Source organism: Panicum virgatum, chromosome 5N, assembly GCF_016808335.1.
Source record: "Panicum virgatum strain AP13 chromosome 5N, P.virgatum_v5, whole genome shotgun sequence".
In the NCBI taxonomy this organism is placed as follows: domain Eukaryota; kingdom Viridiplantae; phylum Streptophyta; class Magnoliopsida; order Poales; family Poaceae; genus Panicum; species Panicum virgatum.
In genome coordinates this window covers 61,333,206-61,358,313 of record NC_053149.1, presented here as the reverse complement: position 1 = coordinate 61,358,313, position 25,108 = coordinate 61,333,206, and the positions used below count along the sequence as shown (strand labels likewise).

Sequence of the window (25,108 nt, the reverse complement as noted above, 5' to 3'; positions counted from 1 at the left end):
TAAACTTAAAAAACCAAATTTGACCTTAACTGACGACGTGGGTGGCCTATGAGGCTATGACCCATTGGGATGCAACTGGCAAGACCACTCGGGTAAAGTCGCAATGGAACACACAAGCCATGAACGAGCAATTTGGAAACCAAGCTACTCGAGGTACATAGGAACGAGGATCACACGGGCAGGCGCAAACACACCGTTAACCTTTCTTTAAGGATATGCAAGGTACACCATTTATTCTAAATTATTAGTGATTTTAACTTTTTAATACATTAATTTTACTATGCACCTAGATATGATATATATCTAGATGCTTAGCAAAAATTATGCATCTAGAAATACCAAAACGACTAATAATTTGAGACGGAGTGAGTAAAACTGAAAGAAAATTTATCGATAATGAAATTGGTGTATTCCAAGAATTTTCGCTTTTCTGATATGTAGTACTAACCTAGTAGGTGCAAGTACAGCCGTCAATGCCATCTATCTATTCATACTAAGGCCCTCCACAGTGTTGGCTTTGAGTGATGCCCAAAACCTCCTCTCCCGTGTTTTGGCGCCGCTTCTTGCGTTGTGGCTCACAATGCCAATTTCAATTGATGCCTAGAAAAGATAGAGCAAAGCAAGTTAAGGCGCCAGTGCCCGTTCATTAAACATCTCGTTGGTATTTGCAAGCGATGGAAGGACCAGATGGCTAGCAAAAGAAATAATAATTTACTTGATGTAGGCTCTAGAAATGATAGTTTACTTATATGAAGCTGCAGTGCCAAATTTTTGCACACTAGAGCATCTCAACTCGATGCTTCCTTTTCAACTGTGGGTCCTATTTTTTCAGGCATCACTTGTACATTGTGGAGGACTAGAATTTGGAGCTGTAACGTGTTCCACCGACTTATGGGCTATTCAACAAAATTATGCTGGTCTTAATGTTTTGTTGCTTTTCTTTTTACACTAGTCAGTTTTGCTAGCCTTTCCTATCGAGGTAAGCCAATGGAGAACTAGTAGAAGGCTAGTATAATTGTAAGGTGAAGATCATTTGAGCCACAAAATATAGTGAGCTCATTTGGATTATTGCGCCAGCTCTCCCTAGAAACACGTTGACTGTCCAAATATTGCACGATGATTTGGCCGCGTGCGGGCACTTTTTTTTTAAAAAAAATCTTTGAGCCTAATTGGTTGGATGTCAATTTTTGCAAATCTTAAATCAGAGCATGCCAATAAAATTTAGCTACTAATTGGTTGATGTCTAAAAATTAGCACTTCAATACTTATGATTAAAACAATAGCAATGTATTAGAAACGTCTTAAACCTTCGAAAAATATTTGTTGCCAACAATTTGGTACTAAATCAAATGAATACCTAACTTTCCTGCCAACACTTCTTTTGACATGCTATGATTTTTGGTAAGACAATATTTTAGCTTGCAATGGTTTCCGCTTGGCACACATTAGCATTCACCAAGGACTGTATCTGGACATGAGCCAATATTCGGCGCTGAACCAAACAACTAGGCTAGCGTAGGCCAATGGTCAGCCAGCGGCAACGTCCAAACACGTCTAATATCATCTAACAATATACCCGCCCACCTACAAATCCATGTACACAACATCCACATGTATGACTAGATTGAACTGGTACATTTTGAGGTTGATAATGTTACCGCATAACCTCATTATCGATGGGCACGTCCACTGCATCGTCAGAATAACACTATTAATTGTTAAAATAATCAAGAATGATTATCTTAAATTCGGATAGAAACGTTCCCCATAGAGAAACATAATCAATCGAGATACGCTAAGTTCGCATATCTATATCTATACCAATTTTTCTAATAAAGCATGTCGTTTTCACCTAATTTTTTGTTTGGTCTATTTTATATCATTGATAGGTGGATCTTAGTCCATCCCGTATGCGAGTCAGTCCACGACTTTTAGTAATACATGTGTATATTTGCTTACTAGGATATATTTTTTTTTGGTTCGAGCTGGATGGTGCTCAAGAAAAGAAAAGAAAAACCAACATCTAGCTTCACCATCCTTGATGAAACACACTTAATATGAACCGTACACCTCCAAGCCCATCCCCGTCTTCCCCGGAAATTCAAAATCTTTCAAAACCCCCGACCGGACCGACACCGTCCCACTCCCCTCCGTTGCAAACGGGTGCTGGCCACCAAACCACCCAACAACACATTTAGCGACGCGTAGACCCGTCATCTGGCCCACCAGAAAGTGACTGTATGGGTAACTCGGCCCCGTACACCTAGACCCCGACCCGACAGGAACCTACCGGCTCCGCACCGGTGCGAGTAAGGATGGATTTGGATTAGATACGGATGAAATCGAATCCGAATGTTATTTTTTATCACATTTTAATCCGGATACGAATGCGAATACGGATCTCATCGAATACGAATACAAAACGGATAGTTCGAATCCGGATTCGAATTTGGATACTTTCTTGATTTGAAACATAGAGCTATCATGAGTATTAGTTTATTTTGTCAATAATTTTATAGTAGAACAAAATCATTATACAAGTAGGGAGTAAATGATTAGAAGATAGCTAATAAAAAAGAATATAATTATCTATGCATAGCTTTTATATTAAATATATAATACTAATTATAAATGTAAAATAAATAAATACTTAATAATTAATATATAAAAATATTTTATCATTAAATAAATAATTAATTTGACTCATATTAAATAATTTTAATCATGAAATAAATATATTAAATAGTTAAAATTAATTTTTATATCATTACTAATTTTAATAAATATATTATTAGTTATCTAGCTTTCTAAATAATTTAAATAGTATACATCATTAAGTAATTAGGTATAAAAATAAGTTTAAGATTGTCTCATTAGTCACTTTTTCTCTGCGAATACGGATGTGATCGGATATTCCTCGAATACGAATATGAAATCGGATAGAGAAAAGTTCTTAAAATCGAATTCGAATGCATCCATATGATATCTATATTAAAATCAAATACGAATACAAATATCTATATTTATATTTTAAATAAATACGAATACAGATAATTCGGATGTTCAGCCATGCGGATCCATCCTTGTGAGCCCGAGCGAACAAAGATACGCTCCGCTCCCTGACCTGACGGGACTCCAAACTCACTCAAATTTCCGTTACCATTTTCCGAACCCAAAAAATATTTTTTGCCTTTTTTTTATCTCCCCTGATCTCTCTCCCTTCCCCCACCCCCTCCGATCCAAACTCCCGGCGAACGCCGCCATCCGAATTGGAAACCCTAGGCGGCCGCTTTAAAGCTCGTGGGCGTCTCTAGGGCCTCTCGTTCGACGGAGCCGGCCCGCGGTGGCGGCGGTGTCCGGCCATGTCGACGGAGGACGAGAAGCTCCTCAAGGAGGCGAAGAAGCTTCCGTGGGACGAGCGGCTTCAGCATAAGAACTGGAAGGTGAGGAATGACGCGAACATCGACCTCGCCGCGCTCTGCGACTCGATCACCGACCCCAAGGACGCCCGCCTCCGCGAGTTCGGTGAGACACCCACCTTGCGCCTCCCGATCCGCCCCATTTCTCGTTCGGATCTGCACCATGCGCGATTCGTGCATTCCCTTTGGCGATATGAAAGGAGTTTTTTCGGTGCTAGATCTGATGTCCTGTTGTGGTGGTTAGGGCCATTGTTTAAGAAGACGGTTGCCGATTCCAATGCGCCGGTGCAGGAGAAGGCGCTGGACGCCCTTCTCGCATTCCAGCGAGCTGCTGATGCCGACGCTTCAAGGTGTGTGTGCGCCCTTAGGTGCTGAGTCATTTCCCATATCATCTGCAATGATTTATGGAGTTGGCTTATCCCAGATATGCCAAGGAGGTTTGTGATGCGATCGTGGCCAAGTGTCTTACGGGCCGACCGAAGACTGTGGAGAAGGCTCAAGCTGCATTCCTCCTGTGGGTAGAACTGGAGGCTGCAGAGGTCTTCCTTGTAAGTTGTTCATCAACCCCCTGATAGTTATACTTGTGACTTATGAGAGCTATCAATGAAATGTATGTACACTAATGCTCTCACTACGTTATGGTGTTATTTGATCACTTGGTTTTGACAGCATATGTCAGAAGTTGTGTAGGTGTTGTGGTCAATATAGTTGCAGGTATTTTTGTCAGTTTGGCAATGGCTGATGAAATATTGTTACAAATGCTAAGCCTTTGACATAAGATTATGTGCTGCATTCCTCTCAACATTTGGTCTTCATTTTCACTTAGCAAATAGTTGGTCAAATTGGCAATTGGCTTGAGGTACCATTGCATGAATAAATGCGGAAAGCACGAAACAAAGAATTCCCATATTTGCCATTCTATTTTCATTGTGGTCATGGGCATCCTGCAAAAGCATGCACAGGTTTATTGGTATCATTAAAAACAGTTTAGCTACTACATGAGTGTTCTTCCTGAGCTAGCATCTGGGAAACATGTGCCCATTTGATCGATGATGATGATAAGCCAGTTGCATCAATTCTCAGTTCCATATGTTTGTTCGCACCATCTGTAACCAAGCTCTGCCCCCACGAGTCATATGAAACTAAAGCTGATCTTTATATTTGCTCACCCAAAGTCCAAACCATCCAAAGATTTCTCACCTGTTTTAGTCTCATGTTCCCTCTGGTAACCATGTATACATGATAACATGCTCAAGCAAACTTCATGTGGCTGTGCTATCAGGAATCCATGGAGAAGGCTGTGAAGAACAAAGTGGCTAAAGCAGTTGTACCTGCTATTGATGTGATGTTTCAAGCACTCAGGTAAGTCTCTAGCTGGTCCTCTGGCTCCCTTTTTTGACAAGATTTCATCAAATCTTACAAACATCTTTCCTCGACCAGTGAATTTGGAACAAAGGTAGTGCCACCCAAAAAGATTCTGAAGATGCTTCCTGAGCTGTTTGATCATCCAGACCAGAATGTCCGGGCTTCTTCTAAGGGTTTGACACTAGAGCTTTGTCGGTGGATTGGCAAAGAGCCTGTAAAGTCTATTTTATTTGAGAAGATGAGAGATACTATGGTACGCCATTCTTAAAAGTGAAACATGCATGATCAACGTGTTCCACCAACCAATAATGTGACCAAGCTTCTTTGTGTTTGCAGAAAAAAGAGTTGGAAGCAGAATTGGCAAACGTCTCGGGAATTGCTAAGCCAACTCGAAAAATAAGGTATCCTTTTAATAATATAATATGGGTTCAGATTGTAGGACTACTATTCTACACAACCATTTGAAATGCCAGATAAAAAAGTTATTTGTAGTGCTATTTATGTTTGAATATCATTGCTTGCTTCGCTAGATAGCCTGCAGCTTGTGTGTTAATCCGTTTTTGTTATGTACATGATGACAGTTTATGTAATGTAAGCATCTCATTTATGATATCACATTGTTTCACTAGCATCTGTGTATTTTAACTGAAAAATTTAAATCTTAAGTATGTATGCCCTTTATGACGAATTTTCAGCTCATTGATTTGGCCACTACATGTTTCTCTCCCATATATGTGATTGAGATTGAGCTATCATAGGGTTGTGTGGTGGGAAAATTTTGAAGAATAGAAGAACACACACCTTGTCTTACTACTACTTTTTTTTTTGAAATTGGTGAAGCATGCTTGTTTTTGGGCCATAAGAGCATCTCCAAAAGCCTAGCTATCCTGGCTTGGCTAGCTAAAAAAAGAGAAACACCCCTGAAAACAGGATCCAACAGACTCTATCTGGCTCTCTTCTTTATCTGGCTCGGCATCTGGTCGGCCTCGCTAGCAAAAACTACCGAGCAACCATCGCCCTCGCTATTCCCCTCCTCCCGCGTGTCCCGCGCCCTTCCCCTCCTCTTTCCCGCGCCCTTCCCCTCCTCTTTCCCGGCGGAGGGCAGCAGAGGGTGAGCTCGCTGCCCCGTCGGACTCCCTGGGATCCGGCGGCGGCTCGGCGATGCGGCGCTCCAGCGCCTGGGCGACGCGTCAGGCAATGGGGTGTGGTGGTGCATCCAGCAGCGGCTCTGGGGGCTCTCGGCGAAGCTGCTGCCGCCGCCATGGATGGGAAGTAGGAGTAGATGATGTTGTGGGACCCACGCGTCAGTGTGTTGGAGATAGGAGAGGAGAGAGGAGAGTTGGATATGAAGAGTTGAAGACTGAGATTTGACTAGTCTGTTGGAGTTTAGCCACATGTAGAGAGGAGATCTTGGCTAAGTGGATACCTAAATAGGAATATAGAGTGAGATTTGACTAGGCTTTTGGAGATGCTCTGTTTTAGTTGTATTTGCTTCTTTTGTATGTACTGGGTAATATATGTGATATACTCCCTCCATTCTCTTTTGATAGTCCTATTTCCAAAATTCAAATATTCACAAATGATAGTCCTATTTGCTATTGATAAGGACCATGGCAATAAATAGCACTAGTAACAAGGAGTTTCTAGCAAAGACATTGGAGGACTAGCAAAAAGTCTTATGTTACATTAATTAGATGATAAGCAAGATTGTTTCTCCTTGGTCATTGTGTCAAGGTGAAATAGGACTATCAATAGAGAATGGAGGGAGTACTATGTAATATATGGGTCATAAGAACTGTGTAGATTGTACTGTTGATCTGCTGTAAATCTGTTGGAAATCACCTATTCAACAATGTTAATGCAGAAGACTATTGATATATTGCTTCTTTGTCTTGTTTCATGATGAATTGAAAATGGTGATTTGACATTGTTTTCTAGATCCGAACAAGAAAAGGAGCTTGAGGAGGAGGCTGTGGCGGAGACAACCGGGGCTAACACTTCTGAAGAGGCTGTGGCAGATGGTGTGTTCTTCTAAAAATCATTTATGCTTTGATTTCCTATATGTGGTTTATAGTTTGTTAAATTTAAGATGTGAATATTTACACAATTCTTCTTTTCAGTCCCCGTGGAGATCGATGAATACGACCTTGTTGATCCTGTAGACATTTTAACCCCACTAGAAAAATCTGGATTCTGGGATGGTGTGGTATGTGGTCTATCTTGAATGCACTATATATTGGTCATGCCATCATATGAAAAGAAGTATTTGTTATATTGTTGATATTTGTTGCCAGAAAGCGACTAAATGGTCAGAGAGAAGGGATGCTGTGGCGGAGCTAACTAAGCTTGCTTCAGCCAAAAAAATTGCTCCTGGTGATTTTCATGAAATCTGCCGGACACTGAAGAAGGTTAAATCTCTGAGATTGTTTTTTCACTGGCAATGCGTGATCTTCTAACTCCCTGTCGTATCTTAATCATCCAAATATTCACCTACCATCTTTGGAAGTTTGTTATTGTTTTCCTTTTGAAGTCTCATGATTAATTGCCGGTTCGTATTGGCACAGAAATTAGCAGTTTGATCTAGTGTTAAGTGTTATTGTATCCTATATTTTCTTACTCCATTCTTACCTATGGTGTTTTTTTTGGCACTGCAGCTCATCACAGATGTTAATTTGGCTGTCTCAGTGGAAGCTACTCAGGCAATAGGGAATTTAGCTAGAGGTTTAAGAGCCCATTTTTCTGGAAATGCACGGATGCTTCTTCCAGTTTTACTTGTAAGAAATATTATATTACTTTTTATTGAACTGTACATTGTCACTAAATTGTTTTGTTGTTTTTGATATGTTTTGTATTTCTTAATAATAAGCATATTTATTTTTTCACCATGTGAACTTGGGTGTCCATTGAAGCTTATATATTTCTGTTTGTCCTGATGATTCTGTTAAACAGGAAAAATTGAAAGAAAAAAAACCAACAATGACGGAAGCACTATCTCAAACGCTTCAAGCAATGCACAAATCTGGCTGTTTTACCCTTATTGATGTGATTGAAGGTTTGTAATTTTTCTGGCAGAATCTGTCTCCCATGTTTATGTCTGCAACATTATTTTCATTGTTGTTGTGGTTATTTTTCAGTCTGAAAGCATTTTGTTGTGTAACCACATTTGTTTCACTAAAGAGCACGACAGGTCCCTAGATTTCTACAGTCGTTCTCTGAACTTGAGGATTACGCCTTTAAATTCCCAAAACTGTGTGTCATTGCTTTGTTGAAATCCAGTTTGCAATTTCGATGTCTGGTAACTTTTGGATGCTGACATTTTGTAAGCTATTTTTTTAATAATCTGCTCAATAAGTAATATCAACGGTAAGCTAGTGAAACTAGGGGGAAAGAGTATATAAAATTCCTTTTAAATTCCAAGACTACCTTTCAGCTTGGATCCAAATTTGAATAAGAAAAATACTTTCTTTTGATGATGCAGATGTTCGGGTGGCAGTAAAAAATAAGGTCCCTCTTGTTCGTTCCTTAACACTGACCTGGGTTGCATTTTGCATTGAAACAAGCAATAAAGCAACAGTACTAAAGTTGCACAAGGAATATGTTCCTATTTGCATGGAGGTGAGTAATAACTTCATACTGCCAGTGATAGGTCTTCTTATTTGCTGTTGTGTATTTGCACTGATCTGTATTTCATCGATATTCAGTGCTTGAATGATGGTACACCAGAAGTACGAGATGCCTCATTTTCTGTCTTGACTGCCATTGCCAAGGTTTCCTTTTTCAGAGCTTGTCTTTTTCTTTACTTATTTATATATTTCAAGATGTATCTCTAAAGTCTGGATGTATAGATGGTTGGTATGAAACCTTTGGAACGATCGCTTGAGAAATTAGATGATGTGCGAAAAAAGAAACTGTCAGATATGATTGGTTCTGCCAGTGAGACAGTTTTGAGTTCGGGGACAGGTTAGTTTTGCTTTTTCTTTTGTAGTTTTACTTTTTTTTTAAATGGTTCAAATGTCTCTATTTTGGATTAATTTCTGTACAAAAACTTTATTTTTTCCAGCGCCTATCACAACTTCAGGAGCTGTCACATCTGCTCGCGGGGTATGGTTGTTGGTCTTCTAATAATAATATGTTACAATCTGTCAGCATTCCTCTCCCAAGTGCCTATTTAAAGTAACTGTGGGCAATTCTTAAAAATGCTTTCAAGTTGGCAGATTAACGATCACTAGTTCTTATCAACCTTATTTAGTTGAATAATGTTTATTCAAGATCTGTTCTGTCGATCAAATGTCTAACAACTGAAGCATGGTTTTTCTGTTTATAGGCGGCAGATAGCTTGTCAATGAAGAGATCTGCTGCAAGCATGCTTAGTGGAAAGAAGCCTGTCCAGGCAGCGGTTGGTTTTGTTGGATATATATTTGATTCGTAACTTTCTAGTCTTTGAATTTGCGTGCCACTTATGTGGGGGATTGTTTTTCTTGTTTCCAGGCAGCTTCTAAGAAGTCTGGAACATCAAAATCCACTGCAGCAAAAAAGACAGATGGTGGATCACAGTCAAAGACATCTGCTGCTCCTGAGATTGAGGACGTTGAGGTGATTTGTTTGATGGAATCCAACCATCCGTGTTTTGATATGCCTTCCATGATATGCATAATTTTGCCTTTACTGAAAGAAACCTAGCTTGTTAGTTTAGAACTAGCATTTGGTCATTTTTTTCTTGGAAATTTTTAGCAGTCCTTTCCTTTGATCCACAATACATGTTTTAGAGTTGGGAACTGCTACTGGGATAGACAACATTATCACCTTACCCTCAATTTATCTTCTCTAATGTTCGCATGCATGGTGCAAAAAGTTTTTAATGATGCAAATAAGGGTAAGACTGGAATAAATAGACTGAAGTTGCCTAGAAATTGTAGAACAAGTATTTTTGAAGATAGTAAAAGTGGATAAAAAACATTTTGAACTGGGGGAATAGCAATGTTCAAAAAGGCGCTAGGCAGTTTCTAGGCGGTGACCCATCGCCTAGAGCCTAGGTGAGCTTAGGCGAGCCTAGGCGTTTGCTAGGCGGTGCTCTACGTTGCAATACACATGAATTGTATCTCTAAAAGAAAAGAAAAACTGGAGACTAGTGGGCCTAAAGTTGAACAGAGAGCCCACCAAACCAGCGCAACCCGGATCTCACTCCCCTCCCACCTTATCCATTCAACTTCTCCCCATCTTCTGCCTCCACCCGCCACCGCCTCTGCCCTCTGTCCAGGCCGCGCCCGCCCGCTACAACGCTCCTAGCGCCTAGTCGCTCCTAGGCGGCCGCCTAATGTCACTTTTTTGAACATTGGGGAATAGTTTATTTTGGCCCAAAGATACTACAATTGATTTAAGTCTATTCGTGTTGGATTTTTTCTCAAACAATGGATGAAACCCATAGCTGTGGATAGTATACACAACTCATGTATCATTTAATTTTGCAGCCGACTGAGATGAGCGCCTTGAAGGTTACTGTTAACCTTGTGTTGCCTATCCTATAGTTTTTTTAATTTTGTTTTATTTATTTGGAAGGATTAACTTAAATCATTTCTTCTTTCCCTTTTAATCTGATATCCCTTTTTCTGTGCCTTTTGTTGGTTTTCATCTCTGGCCTAGGCCAACTATTGTTGTTCTTTTATGCCCCATCTGTTCGTTTGTTTGCTCATCTTGAATTAGGATATCTTGTTTGAGTAAGGAGTGTGCGTGTGCGGAGCCAATGTCCTAGCATGAGCGGTAATGTGCATGCGGTTGTTTTCTTTGTATCCTAGTATATGTAGTAATGTTCCCTTCCTTTGTTTGGTCATCAGCTTAGTAGAATGACAAAATTCTCCTGCTTGTTTGAGACAACCAAAAAAACAGAGAAATCTTGTAACACAGTTTGATTTGGCTGCCACCTTTGTTTTGTTCCTTTCTGGAAATAAAAGTTGCGTCTATTTTCTCTTCTGAAGCTTTAAAGCTTCTAACATCTGCAGTGAGATTATAACATTAGGTGCATTCATTTGTTTTCCTGTTAACTCGATTCTGTATCTGATAACTGTTTTTATCAGCTTACTAGGATACACAATTCTCCTGCTGGTTCTAAATTTAAACTGGAGAAATTTTGTTGACACATTTTGATTCGTCTGTCAGCTATGTTTAATCCCTTTACTTCTGGAAATAAAGTTGCTTCTATTTTCTGTTCAACCTTCTGATATATATGGTAATGATGCTATGAGTCGCAGCTATTGGCATGCTCAAGCAGGAGGTGGAAAGTCTTACAGAACTTGATAAGTCTGCTGAACTTCTGATTCGTTTGTTGTGTGCTGTGCCTGGATGGAGTGAAAAGAATGTTCAGGTATCTACTGCTTGCTAACTAATTTTTCGTTGGGTGAAATATCCCTTCGCTAAGGAAGTAATTTCGTGTAAGTTTTGAATGAAACAGGTTCAACAACAAGTTATTGAGGTCATCACCCATATTTCCTCGACTGTTAACAAATTTCCTAAGCGATGTGTGGTTCTATGCCTTCTTGGTATGAGCTCCTCTTCTTTTCCAGAACTTTAGCTATGTATCTTGCACAAAGTTGAGATTGAGTTTGTCTTTGTCAGAGCATGAGCCCACCTAGGCTTAAGAACGTGACAACACCTTGAAACCACAAGTTTGTAAGCTTGGTGCCGCTGTGAATCATGATGTCACTGCTGGTTGAAGCATAGTTTATTCTCTTCCCTAGTTTTGCTGGTGGGCTCATAAATACAGGCTAAGGACATTACATTGAGGCTTAAGACCTTATTTATGAATTCTTAGGATCACTGTATAGATGCTTCAGCTGCTCACTTGACATAGGTCATAGTGTTCTCTTTTGGCTTTCTGGCGGCTTCTCAAATTCAATGTGTGAATTCAAAGTTAAATGCCCACATCAGATGTTACGAGCCTTTTTATTTGAACTATAATTTGAAGTTATTTCCCACCATATGTTAGAAAAGAGTATCTGACGGAATTTAATTTCAGCAGATCTTGATCTCTATTCTAAACCATTACCTATCAAACAGTCAACGGGGCTTCATGAAATTCTATTTATGGGTTTTACTGTAATATCGGAGGGATGGTTTATTCAGAGCTATTGTAACATGTAGCTACTACCGTGTGCAGTTTCTTCTTGATAATGTTCACATATAACTTGGGGGTTCTTGTATCGGCTGCGCAGCATATAAGATGCACTATCTTTGGTTCCATATACCCTTTGTTGTTTCTGATCTATTGATCATATTTTTGTTTATTAATTTATATTGCACTTTTATTTCTTGGTCATGTGTCATACAATGTCGATTTTAGTAAAATTGTTAACTTCCTGAATTGCTGTTTTCTCTCAGGCATAAGTGAAAGGGTTGCTGATATTAAAACACGGGGCCATGCAATGAAATGCCTCACTGCCTTTTGTGAGGCTGTAGGTCCAGGATTTGTGTTTGACAGGGTAAGAGATAACATTGTAGAATGTCGTTTCATTTTTTTTCTGTGCTTTGATTGAATGCACCGAAGCCCCTACTTGGATGATGTTTAGCAACCACTATAATTATATGTATTATTTTTCTTGTAGCTATACAAAATAATGAAGGAGCATAAGAATCCCAAGGTTCTTAGTGAGGGTATTCTTTGGATGGTCTCTGCTGTAGAAGACTTTGGGATTTCTAATTTGAAGCTAAAGGTGCACATTCCTCTACATGTTTGTGCTATGCTTGCAGATTTACCACTCTCTTGGTCTTATGTGTCTTAGTTTTTCCAGGACATGATTGATTTTTGCAAAGACATCGGTCTTCAATCTAGTGCTGCTGCAACAAGAAATGCAACTATAAAACTTATTGGGATGCTACATAAGTTTGTGGGACCAGGTTATCTTAATGTTCTCGAATTTCATCATGTTAATATTGCAAGATCATGTTTTTGAAATAAACCTTCCTGCAGACATCAAGGGCTTTTTAAGTGATGTCAAACCTGCACTTCTTAGTGCCCTGGATGCTGAATATGAGAAAAATCCTTTTGAGGTATGCTGTGTCTCAGTTACTGTTTGGAAAATTGTCCTTTTTGTGATTTCGATTTTCATTGACACCAAGTTGGTACAATTCATAGGGTGCCGCTGTTGCTCCGAAGAGAACAGTAAGAGTTATGGATACTTCATCTTCTACATCTGCTGGCCCGTCTGATGGGCTGCCACGGGAAGACATTAGTGCTAAAATAACACCTACTTTATTAAAGAATTTGGGCAGTCCTGACTGGAAGGTATTGGCCACTTATCTGGTTTCTCATTAAATTATTTGATTTCTCTAAGTTGTCTAGCATTTTATTGTGATATTTTATATTATACTTATGTGAATTGGCAGGTACGGCTGGAGTCCATTGATGCAGTCAACAAAATTGTGGAGGAGGCCCATAAACGCATCCAGCCTACAGGAACAGGTCTACCGTTTATATTTATATCAATCAACTGTTAAATGTGTATCTGTTGGATTATATTCACCTAACTTGTACTAAATTGTCTTGGGCATCTTATCACTGCAGTTGAGCTCTTCACTGCACTTAGAGGCCGTCTTTATGACAGCAACAAAAATTTAGTAATGGCAACCTTGTCCACCATTGGTGGCCTTGCATATGCTATGGGCCCTTCTGTTGAAAAATCAAGCAAGGTTTGGAACTAACTCTCATGTTATCTCTGTACTTCTGAATGCATATTTTGGCTGTTATGATAACTGAGAACTGTTTGTTATGAAGGGTATTTTGGCAGATGTGCTGAAGTGCCTTGGTGACAATAAGAAGCACATGCGAGAGTGCACATTGACTGCTTTGGATTCATGGGTTGCTGCTGCCCAACTCGACAAGATGGTTCCATATATTATAGTGACTTTGGGTGATCAGAAAACAGGATCAGAAGGGCGAAAAGATCTTTTTGATTGGCTATCTAAGCATGTTTCAAAAGTCGGCGATCCATCTGAGGCTTTGCCTTTGTTGAAGCCCTCAGCATCTTCTTTGATGGTACCAGTTGAAAATGATCTTTTGAGTAGCGTTTGCTTGATCTATACTTTTATAGTTATGGTCCAATTGAAATATATAATGGTATACCTTTCTTTTTAAAAGGATAAATCTTCTGAAGTCCGCAAAGCTGCTGAATCCTTTATGAATGAAATTCTCAAAACATGTGGCCAAGAAGTGGTAAGGTTCATCTGCCTGTTCCTTTTAATCCATATTTCCTTTTAATGCTGGTGCTTTCTCCTTCAACTGAATTCATTGTTTGGTGTAGGTTGGAAGGAACCTAAAAGATTTGCCATCACCTACTTTGGCCATTGTAGCAGAGAGGTTGAAACTGACTACTATACATGAAGGTCGTGCCCAACAGATCTTGTTTTGCAATGTAGTTATTTTTCTGTAATCATTGAATTTTTTGTTCTGACTTGTTATTGCTGCATTACATCAGGATTTTCTGAATCTGTCAAGATGGTGACAACAAGCATGAGCTTGCCATCAAAAGCAGGTTTGAAGAGCAGTAAACATGGTGGTAACGATCGTGGTTCTAATGTGGCCAAACCTGTCTCTCAGGTATGTTTCCTAACTTTCTTTGTTATTGTGGCAAGGAGTTCAGCTTCACTGAAAATGTGCTAGTTTTTGAAATGGTGAAAATTCATTAAAAAGCGCACTTTGAAGTATAAAAAGAATGAAACTTGGCACATCCACAGTTCATCTTACTATATAACTCATCGCTAAAGTTGAGGTTCAAAGTAATTCTGTCTAATTCATACAAAACGGCAAATTCCTGGTGAATGTACACTAGATAGTTTGTCCAGCATATTTTGATCTGAACTATGTCATAAAATGAACTATGGATGTGCCACGTTTCAAAACTTTTAGAAACTTGAATGAATGCTTCTTGATGAATTTTCACCCGATGTGCACCTGGAAAATCCTGTTTTCTAACTATCATGCTCCACTATCAGAGAGGTCTTCCAGCAAGAGCATCCGTTACTATGGTTTCTACGCAAGATCATGTACAATCCCAGTCATTATTTAACATAAAGGACTCAAACAAGGTTAGCAACCATAGGGCCATGCGACATCTCTTGGTTGTTCATTTTTAAAAAACACATCTGGTTGTGCTCTGGCCTCATACAAGTCTGCTTTTCAGGAAGAGCGGGAGAGACGTGTTTTGGTTAGAAAATTCAAGTTTGAAGAACCGCGCCGAGAGCAGATTGATGAGTTAAAGGTTTGTATTGTGTTGAAGGGAACTGCTCAAACATTGTTACATTTAAGTCCTGTTATCTTCCTTTGGACTGTTCCAGTAGAGTGCTTGTCTGCTGGCATTTTCCTTGTGAGAATTGTTGCATCTAGCAAAATGCTCTTAAAAAGCCAATGAGGACTAGGCTAGTACAGTAAATGTTACACTTCCATGCTCGCGTACAAAATCCTATGGTAACAATTGTACAGAACTTGATCACATGCAGGGTAGTAGATGCTGTATAGTTATGTAGCAGAAGCGGAGTTCTGAACTTTTTTTTTATCATTATAAAAGATTCATAAGAAACAAAGTCTTAAAGCATTGTGATGTAGTACTAGATAATGTTGCAAAGGCTGACTCCATGGTCCATACACCATAGCATGAAAAAAAAACCTGTGCCTAACTGGTTACCAACCATCAGTACCCTGACAGTTTTTGGAAATTTATAGAATCAAGATTGTAATTATTCAATGAAGTTGGATTTTAATTGATTGATATGATATACAGTTTAGGTGGTTCTCAGGAGAACAATTGGTCTCTATTGAAGTTACAAGTGCCAGATAGTCACTGATTGTTTTCTTTTTCTGCTTGTGTGGATAATTATATTAGTCGAAGAGAAACATACTATGTTTGGCTGTGAATATACTATCTGGAAGTATGCATCTATCCTGCTAGAGCAATTTTGGTGGATGCACATTTTTTTGATGCGTTTGTTTGATTTTCGCTTGGCAGCATGATTTTACACATCTGCCCCCCCCCCCCCCCCCCCCCCCCCCGGTTTTGTCATATGTGGTATGGGTTATTACTGCATGGACATATCAGCTGATTTTCTTGGAATAACATTGTATGTGCAGACTGATTTGTTTAAGCATTTCCGAGAAGATGTAAGTTTGCGATTGTGGAACTCAGACTTTAAGAGGCAAATAGATGGTATCGAATTGCTACAAAAGGTTAGAAATTGAATAAGAGCAAGTGATTAAACATGGCTTCTTCCTGTACAATTTTTTTTTCATGATGCTGTTGCAATTGGGCAGGCACTTCCTTCGAGTGGGAAAGAAGTAATTGAGCTTCTTGACATACTATTAAGGTGGTTTGTCTTACGCTTTTGTGAATCTAACACAACATGTTTGCTGAAGGTAAATGCATAGCACCCTTGTTAAGAATTATGCTGGCCGTTTCTGCTTTTGTTGCACCACTCTAACCTAATCGGTTTCTATACTGTGCTCTACATTTACCTGTAGGTCCTTGACTTTCTTCCTGAGCTGTTTGATGTTCTAAAAGACCAATCTTACATGTTAACAGAAGCTGAAGCTGCAATTTTTCTTCCTTGCCTTGTAGAGAAGGTACCGTGGATACTTAAGCTGTACAAAAATTGTTTGTTAAAAAATGTCATACTATATGCTATCACAGTTCGTTTTCATGACCAAATTCTTTGTGCATTGCAGTCTGGTCATAACATTGAAAAAGTTAGGGAAAAAATGGGGGAGCTGATAAAGCAAATGGTCAACATTTATTCTCTTCCCAAACTACTCCCATATACTTTGGAGGGACTCCGCTCCAAGAATAACCGGACGAGGATAGAATGTGTGGATATTATTGGATACTTCATTGACCATCATGGGACTGAGGTCTGAATAGCTGCCCCTTCCCTGTGCCAGTTAGATGTTATTGTGTTACTTACAGCAGATACTTGTTTCTGTCATGCAGGTTGGTGGGTTGATGAAGAACTTGCCATCTGTTGCAGCACTGACAGCTGAGCGTGATGGTGAGATCAGGAAAGCTGCTCTAAATACACTTGCAACTGCCTACAAAAACCTCGGTATGGACCCATGTTTTTTCTTGCCCTTTTGAGTAGCTGATATTTCACTGTATGCTTATAACCTCCTTTTTGATGCATTCCCAATTGAACCCTTTAGCTGGCTTGCAAATTTGCAGTTTCATGGTCCCTTTTTAGCCAGTCCAAGATCGAAATATTTGCATGCTTTCATATAATCCCAGTCAATTTATTTGATTGGTTTGAGATGAGTGTTCATGTATTTGCACAAGCAATAAATCACTGCGTATACTGAATTTAGGAGGATTTGTCTCTTCTGCAACACTTTATACTATTGCTCGAGCGTCTCAAGTATTACTATGACCAAACAGGGGATGATGTATGGCGATATGTTGGAAAACTCTCAGATGCCCAAAGAAGCATGCTTGATGATAGGTTTAAATGGAAGGTTTATTTCTATGAGCCAACAACATACAGATTTTGCTATTTTTTAGCACAAAGTTACAATAACCACTTTATACAACCAAAGGATTTACCATATTCTATCTGATGGTATGTCAGGCTAGAGAAATGGATAAAAGGAGAGAAGGAAGGCCTGGTGATGCTCGAGCAGCTTTGAGGCGTTCAGTTAGAGAGAATGGGTTTGTCTTTGTTTCTGAATCATGCCATTTGTTTATCCCGGATTTTAAAGCTGATGTTATTTTTATTTTTAAGTATTCATACTTTCATTTTGTGGATGTAGGTCTGACATAGCAGAACAAAGCGGAGAAGTGGTTTCCCGTTCAGTTGCAGCATCAATGATCTCAAGGTGCTCCAGGTGTCTTATCTTGCTCTTCATACTTATTTTATATACCATCACATAACACGACTTGTCTATGCTTGTCTGTCAATAGGGACAATTTCGGATATGCTGATGCTCATATGGATAGGCATATGGTTCCTAGGCAGATGCCAGCTGCAACTGGTCCTGCAGACTGGCGTGAAGCTCTTGAAATTGTTGCATTGGGTTTGCCTGAGCAGGTCGTGTTTTTGCTCATTTCCCATAGCCATTTTTGCCCATCATTCTGAGGCCCTGTTTTGATCTGTCTTCATATGATGTGTAGTGGTTTCAAGATTTTAAAACCTAGTGTCATTATAGTTTTACGTTCACTTAGTAAACACAGACATTGGCCTGAGACCTTTAGTTTTCTGCAGTCCGTTGAAGGAATGAAAGTTGTATGCCATGAGCTAACTCAGGCAGCTGATCCTGAAAGCACGGTGCTTGAAGATCTAATTAAGGAAGCTGACAGATTAGTTTCATGCTTGGCAGTTATGGTTAGTCTTTGCTGTGCTATTCATGTTACATTTTCTCCATTTTCATGGAGTACATACTTCACTCTCCTAACTTTTACTTTCATCACGAATTCTTGCAGGTTCCAAAGACCTTCAATTTTAGCCTGTCTGGGGCATCTTCAAGGTCCTGTAAATATGTTTTAAATACGCTCATGCAGGTTTGTTGACATGTTTTTGTTTGGCCCTTTGCTGTTCTCCAATGTTTAATCTTGTTTATCTAAAATCTTGGTTATTTTGGCAGACGTTTCAGATCAAACGTCTTGCTCATGCTGTGAAGGAGAGTACCCTAGACAACCTTATTACGGAGTTACTTCTTTGGCTTTTAGATGAAAGAGTTCCTCTTATGGATGATGGCAGTCAATTACTCAAAGCGCTAAATGTCTTAATGCTTAAGATCCTGGTATGTAAAATTTCTTTTTCATGCTTTCCTTTGCTCGTCATCTGTGCTTTCTTCAATGGTTCTGTTTTCAACAGGATAATGCTGAAAGAACATCCTCGTTTGTTGTGCTAATTAATTTATTGAGGCCTTTGGACCCTTCAAGATGGCCGTCGCCTACACCAACTGAATCTCTTGCTGTAAAGAATCAGAAGTTTTCAGACTTAGTTGTCAAATGTTTAATTAAGTTGACAAAGGTACGTGATTATTTGCCTGCCCTAATCTCTACAGGACATTACTTCTGACAGTCAGTATTTCATCTCAGGTTCTTCAGAGTACAATTTATGAAGTTGATCTTGATCGAATTCTTCAGAGCATCCATATTTATTTACAAGAACTGGGAATGGAAGAAATACGTAGAAGGTCTGCTCTGTCTTGTCCAGCTTTTTTACTATTTCTTTGGGATTTGTGTTTATATAGATACTTTGTAAAATCTGTAGGGCTGGTGCTGATGATAAGCCATTAAGAATGGTCAAAACAGTCTTGCATGAACTTGTCAAGCTTCGAGGGACAGCAATTAAAGGTCACCTTTCAATGGTTCCTATAGATGCTGAACCTCAGCCAATAATTCTAGCATACATTGATCTTAATCTTCAGGTAGAACATGCAGACCCACCATTACCATGAGCTTCAGTCAGTGTTTTTTCCCCTTGCTAAGCATATTGTTTGGTCATCCTAGACCCTTGCAGCAGCTAGAATGTTGACACCATCTGGACCTATGGGACAAACTCACTGGGGTGACGCTGCATCAAACAATCCAAACCCATCTACTCACTCAGCTGATGCGCAATTGAAGGTGCAACCATCTCCAATTTTTCTTAGCTGCACTTTTTTTTTTCAAGCAAAAATATTAATGCGGTGATTTGACACGCTATTTTATCTTCCTGGTCTGTATGAACAGCAAGAGCTTGCTGCTGTCTTCAAGAAAATTGGTGATAAGCTGACATGTACAATTGGTCTGTATGAACTTTATCGAATAACCCAGCTCTACCCAAAGGTATTGTCAATCGGTTACATCCAGAGAATGTTCAACATTGATATGCTCTTGAACTAGTTCGGTTTACATTGATGATTTTAATCATGTACAGTGCATATTTCGTTTGAATTTTATAATGGTTTATGTTTTCTATTATGTTCCTACCTGATGGCACATCACTCTTAGGTCGACATATTTGCTCAGCTTCAGAATGCAAGTGAAGCATTTAGAACCTATATCAGAGATGGGCTAGCTCAGGTTTGAATCCTGTCATGGAGTTTGAGCCTGTTTTGACAGTATTGTTTGAGATCCAATTTAATTTACATTTTCATTAATGCAGGTGGAGAAAAATGCGGCAGCTGGAAGAACGCCCTCTAGTCTTCCATTATCCACTCCTCCACCAATAGCAGCCATACCCTCTCCAAAATTTGCACCATCTCCTGTTCACACAAAATCGATTGGTAGCAAAACAGATTCCAATGAAGATGATGGGACACAACAGGCCTTCAGAAGCCAAGGAGATGATGCTAGACTACATTCTATGGACCAACGAACTGACAGATACCAGACCTCAGGTCCCCATCCTACACTGCCTCAATGCAGCTGCATGGATATTTGTGTATATGCTGTCAATGATTACGCCATCTGATTGTTGGAATTATTATTTCTTTACCAGCAGGGACATTGGATGCTCTTAGGGAAAGGATGAAAAGCATGCAAGCCGCAGCTGTAGGTCATTTCGATGGTGCTCAGGCTCGGCCACTGGCAAGTATGAATGGAAGTAGCATGCTCCATGGGGGAACACGATTGGATGGTGAACCCCAGCAACAAAGTAATATTCCGCCCATGGATGAACGAGCTCTGTCTGGGCTGCAAGCACGGATGGAGAGGCTAAAGAGTGGGTCTTTGGAGCCACTATAGATACGATAACAGTACTCAGAAATACCAACCATTGTAATTCATTGTAAATTTGAGGCATAGTGATGCTGTTGTTTGTAGATATAGGAATGTCGGATGCACTAAACGGCTTGGGGCCGACATTTCGTAACCCCCATGCCAGGTCAGCCCATTCTTGCAGAGCCTTTGGGTGCCGTTTTAGGTGAGAGTTAGCCAGATGTTTTCTTTGTAGTACCTACTCCAGCAAGGGCTAATTAGTATTGACTATTGACACATTTTGCAGCACTGCGTTGATTTTTTGTGTGGTGTACAGCAATAGAATTTGGCTTATTAAATTAATTGCGAGATGTACTTGTGAAATATACAGTATGATGCCCCATAATAATACTCCGTGTCAAAATGTGGTTGTTTTCCTTTTCTAGATTCGGTGTTTGCTATGCGTTGGGATATAATATATGTTATAGCATTGGCTATAAATCTAGAAAAGTCCGAACAACCTACAATTTAGTGTTTTTGTTGGTGTGGAAAATTTTGTTAGCTTAGTCGTGATATATTTTTATCAGAGGCTGTGACTTACGTAAGTAGCTTTATTATTTGAGATTTCAAAGTTGGTCGTGTTTTTTCCAGGTGTATTCAAATCAATATTCGTAATATGGGCTCATAATTTTCAAATGAAACTGGTAGAGAGGCAGGACAAATTTTCTAATGTATCCTCTAAATCAGGCTCTTAGAGTCTTCCCAAGAATGTCTAAAAAATCTGAATCATAAATAAACTTATTTTGGGACAAGCAAAAACTATTAGGAGGAAAAAAACCACCCACGCTAACAGTCTCTAAAAATTTGTTACAAAAAAAAACTGATTATCGACTCATCGTCCAACGTCAGCTCACCACACTAACCATCCCCGCCTAGTTGTCTACTTGGTACTAGGAGTAGTACTTCATCGCATGTCACATGGCTCATGGCTGGTTGGATGGACTATTCCACGGGCTGCTGGCAAGCCCTTGTGCGCAACATGCATGAATGAACTGTCCTTGCAGCGCGCGCGCATGCACGATCCACGCACGCCATGCGTCTTGCCATTGATAATACGCAGAGCGAAGCCGCGGGGGCCCGTGAGGGCCCGTGCCATGCTAATTCGCATGCACCTTATGTGTCCTCCTCGTTGGACAGACTAGGGCCACAGGCGCGTCCTCGTTGGATAAGCAGCTGACTCCCTCAGGGCGAGACGCACCGATGGCGCCGCAGCCCCAGGGCGTCACGGGACACCGCTCGCGGCTCGCCGGTCGACACCTCAGCCGCAGCCCGCAGGCAATTGCGACGCAGCGGCGCACACGTGACGCGATGACTGGGCCGCGCGCACGTACGGTTGGCCGGCTGGGAGAAAGGCTCTGCCAGGATTTGGTCCGGTCAAGGACACAGCCGCGCATGCACGGCCGCGGTGACGCCTTCGCGCTCAAGGAAAAGAATCAGTACGACGGTGGACGGACAACGAGCGCAGCTGGCCGCCGTACTTTTTGCAATTTAGTTTTTTTTAGAAACACATTCACATTTAGATTCTTTAAAAAACTAAATACGTTTTTGGACCTAGAGTGGGCACCGTGATCATGGCGCCGCTCGGCCGGATATTACATGGCAGAATGATATGACGCTGATATGGCTAGATTTCGGCGGCCGGAAATGCATCCCATAAAGAGAGCGCCACTTAGGATAGAGCGCAGCGAGAGCCAAGGCGTGGGAGGAGAGAAGAGGCGGCGCTGCATCATCGAGCAGAGGCGGACGGTGGTTAGCGACAGAGAGAGAAAACACAGAGATTGAAAATCGATGCGGTATAGGAAAGAGGGTAGCCGCCGCAAATCTTGACGTCGAGCTCGGCGCCATGACTTGGCACCAAGCTCGGCGCTAAGATCTGTCGCCGAGCTCGTGATCACATAGGCGACAGCTCACATGATGAGGCTCCATCATGATTGATGGCATCGAAACGTGTTATCTCAGCGTCATGGGTCATGATGCTGACTCCGAGGTTTAAAATATAAATTATTTTTTCTAAAAATCCAATTATTATTATTTCTTTTGCAAAAAAAGCTAAAATGTACAAAGTACATGCTGGTCGGGCCGGGTTCGCGTCGGCAATGGCGTCACCCGCCGTCCGGTCGATATCTATTCCCCCTCCCTAGATATGCCTACGGCGGCCTAGACTCTGACCAAAAGCCAGGCTGCAGACCCTGGATATCCCTACCGGTGGATATCTCTGACCTTCGATCCTCGGCGGATCATGTCGTCCTCAGCCATTCTGCGGTGGTTGTGAGAACCTGGAACTTTAGAAAGGCATTTTTATTTGTTCGGTCCGGTTCCTGTTTGGTTTGAGTTGACAGCGATCGATTCTGAGCGCACCACACACCACAACAATGGGATCATTCTCGAGTTGGTGATGAAATGGGCATCACAAGCATGAGGCAACAAGTGCGCGGGTGTCCCTTTGTTGAAGTTGTGTCGCGGTCCAATACTTTTCTTTGTCCCCCCTTACGCACAGATCAAGAAATCTAACCCCAATGATAAAGGAAATAACATATATTCAGATTAGGCATTCTCTTGTGAATGCTCAAGATCGAGATTTTCCTGTTTCTAAAAAACCTATATTTAGATGTTCATATTTTGGAACGCACAAATCTATTTTAAGTGGTCTACACATGGTTTTAGAAGTTACACGTTGTATATAATATATTCTTCTTTTAAACAATAAAAATTAGTACTCCTGGCACCATATGCATATACATTGCAAAGTGGTTTAGATACACGTGCTAATATCCCAGAGTGCTAACGTTTAGCACTAATCAGTCTATTCTATCCAAATATAAATGCTAACGGGAGGGCTAAGCTTTAGCCAAAACATAAAAAGTTTATTGAAAAAATAAATGTTAATAGGTGCTAAAGTTAAGCATTCGAATTTAACCTATCCAAACAGACCCTCTAATCTAATCAAATTTTTACTAAGAGCATCTCCAGCAGTTTGGCAAATCGAGTTGTCATCTTTGATTTTTGGCAAATACGTTAAAAATACTCCTCCAGCAGTTTGGCAAAAGACTTGGCAATTTTTGGCAACTTGGGAAAAAACAGCCTCCAGCGCGTAAATATACGTGCACGGCGCGCGGTTGGCATCGTGGTTTCTAGTCAGGTGGGAGGGTGAAAAAAAAATAAATAACAGAGAAGAGTTCCTGATTTAAGTTTTCAAGAGGTGAAAGGGCATAAATATAATTTTGTTTCTCTCTCAGGGTTTTTGATGTAAGTTAGATCTGGATTTGGCAAGTGAATTATGCCAAACGGTTGGAGATAAACTCTTTTTTTACTTGGCATATCTTTTTAGAAATTGGCAAAACACAAAATATGTCAAGTAAAATATGGCAAACTCTTGGAGATGCTCTAACGTGTGACAACCGAGTAATAGCACTACCAAATCATCTCGCCAACGCCAAGCAGACATCTCAGCACACAAAGCTGTTAATTAAGGAAAACTGCAGCCAAGTACCACGCTCCTCTTTTTTTTTCCTAAAAGAAGCAGACGAGCATGGTGGAAAAATCGCTTTCAGTCCCCGTTTTTCCGTCCAGCAGTCCGTCCTTTTCAGCGGCGATGCACTCGAATTCCATGCCACAGTCCGCCGGGCGATCGATCGCGACGCATCCGCCGTCGGCGACGAGGCCGCGCGGGCGGCGGCGGCGGGCCTACCAACCCCCGCCGGATGTGCTCGCCACCGTTGCCGGCAGTCGCACCGGACCCCGGCAGGGTTCACCGCACCTGGATAGGATAGCGTACGTCCAGCGCAGGCGGGCTGATCCACCGGGCACGTTCTGAATCTGAATGGCAACTTCCTTTCGTAGCAGCAGCAGAAGAGAGGAGATGAACCTACCTTGTACTGTCCACTGGCTGTCTGGCGGCCTGTCTGCGAGTGCGAGAAAAATAGGTGGACGCATGGGGGCCGTCCGTATGAACGTACAGGGTACTAGGGCCTGTTTAGATCAGATCATGTAAATCCCGTAAAAAAAAACGTTACATCGAATATTTAGACAGATACATGAAATACTAAATGAAGTCTATTTATAAAACTTTTTGCATGGATAAACTGTAAATCGCGAGACAAATCTAATGAGCCTACTTAATCTATGATTTGCAACAGTGATGCTACAGTAACCATCAGCTAATTATTAATTAATTATGGATTAATTAGCATCATTAGATTCGTCTCGCGATTTACAACCCATCTGTGCAAAAAAAATTTGTAAATAGACTTCATTTAGTACTTTAAATTAGTAAAATTCCATCGTAAATTTTTTTTGTGTTTCATCCAATCAAGGCCTAGATATATTGGAAAGTATGCGTGCTGATGCTAGTGGATTTTTAATATTCCAAAGCATATCCCTGTGTTGTCGACGGGCTGCTGGCTGCAGAGGTCAGATGCGCCTGTATCTCAAATGGTCCGTGGATGGAAACAGTTCGTGGACAGAGCAGCATCATCGATCCTCATCGCATTCATATCAAATCGGAAGGAGCACGCGGCTTACATCACTCACATTTAATTATGATTAGGGAGCTGTGTCCACCGGGAGATGACGGATGGAGCACCATCACGTTTGGACCGGGAATTCCGAGAGTTT

The 25,108-nt window shown here is 40.7% G+C and overlaps 1 pseudogene across 1 annotated transcript; it reads left to right on the top strand.

Annotated features, from left to right (window-relative positions):
* The first annotated feature begins 3,136 nt into the window (after positions 1-3,136).
* Positions 3,137-20,843, top strand: LOC120676008 (annotated as a pseudogene). The gene is made up of 53 exons (XR_005675587.1): positions 3,137-3,525; positions 3,664-3,769; positions 3,844-3,967; positions 4,702-4,781; positions 4,860-5,037; positions 5,121-5,185; positions 6,723-6,805; positions 6,905-6,990; positions 7,079-7,192; positions 7,439-7,558; positions 7,734-7,836; positions 8,263-8,399; positions 8,486-8,551; positions 8,630-8,744; positions 8,845-8,885; positions 9,109-9,180; positions 9,273-9,377; positions 10,253-10,276; positions 11,030-11,142; positions 11,230-11,317; positions 12,156-12,256; positions 12,380-12,487; positions 12,566-12,671; positions 12,745-12,824; positions 12,910-13,059; positions 13,161-13,236; positions 13,339-13,463; positions 13,549-13,809; positions 13,912-13,986; positions 14,075-14,156; positions 14,249-14,370; positions 14,766-14,858; positions 14,954-15,031; positions 15,898-15,993; positions 16,078-16,179; positions 16,285-16,386; positions 16,489-16,671; positions 16,751-16,862; positions 17,189-17,265; positions 17,379-17,458; positions 17,560-17,625; positions 17,711-17,837; positions 18,012-18,131; positions 18,230-18,307; positions 18,391-18,549; positions 18,624-18,782; positions 18,851-18,948; positions 19,026-19,182; positions 19,265-19,381; positions 19,487-19,582; positions 19,748-19,819; positions 19,902-20,136; positions 20,241-20,843. The product of XR_005675587.1 is annotated as a protein MOR1-like (transcript).
* The last annotated feature ends 4,265 nt before the right edge of the window (positions 20,844-25,108 follow it).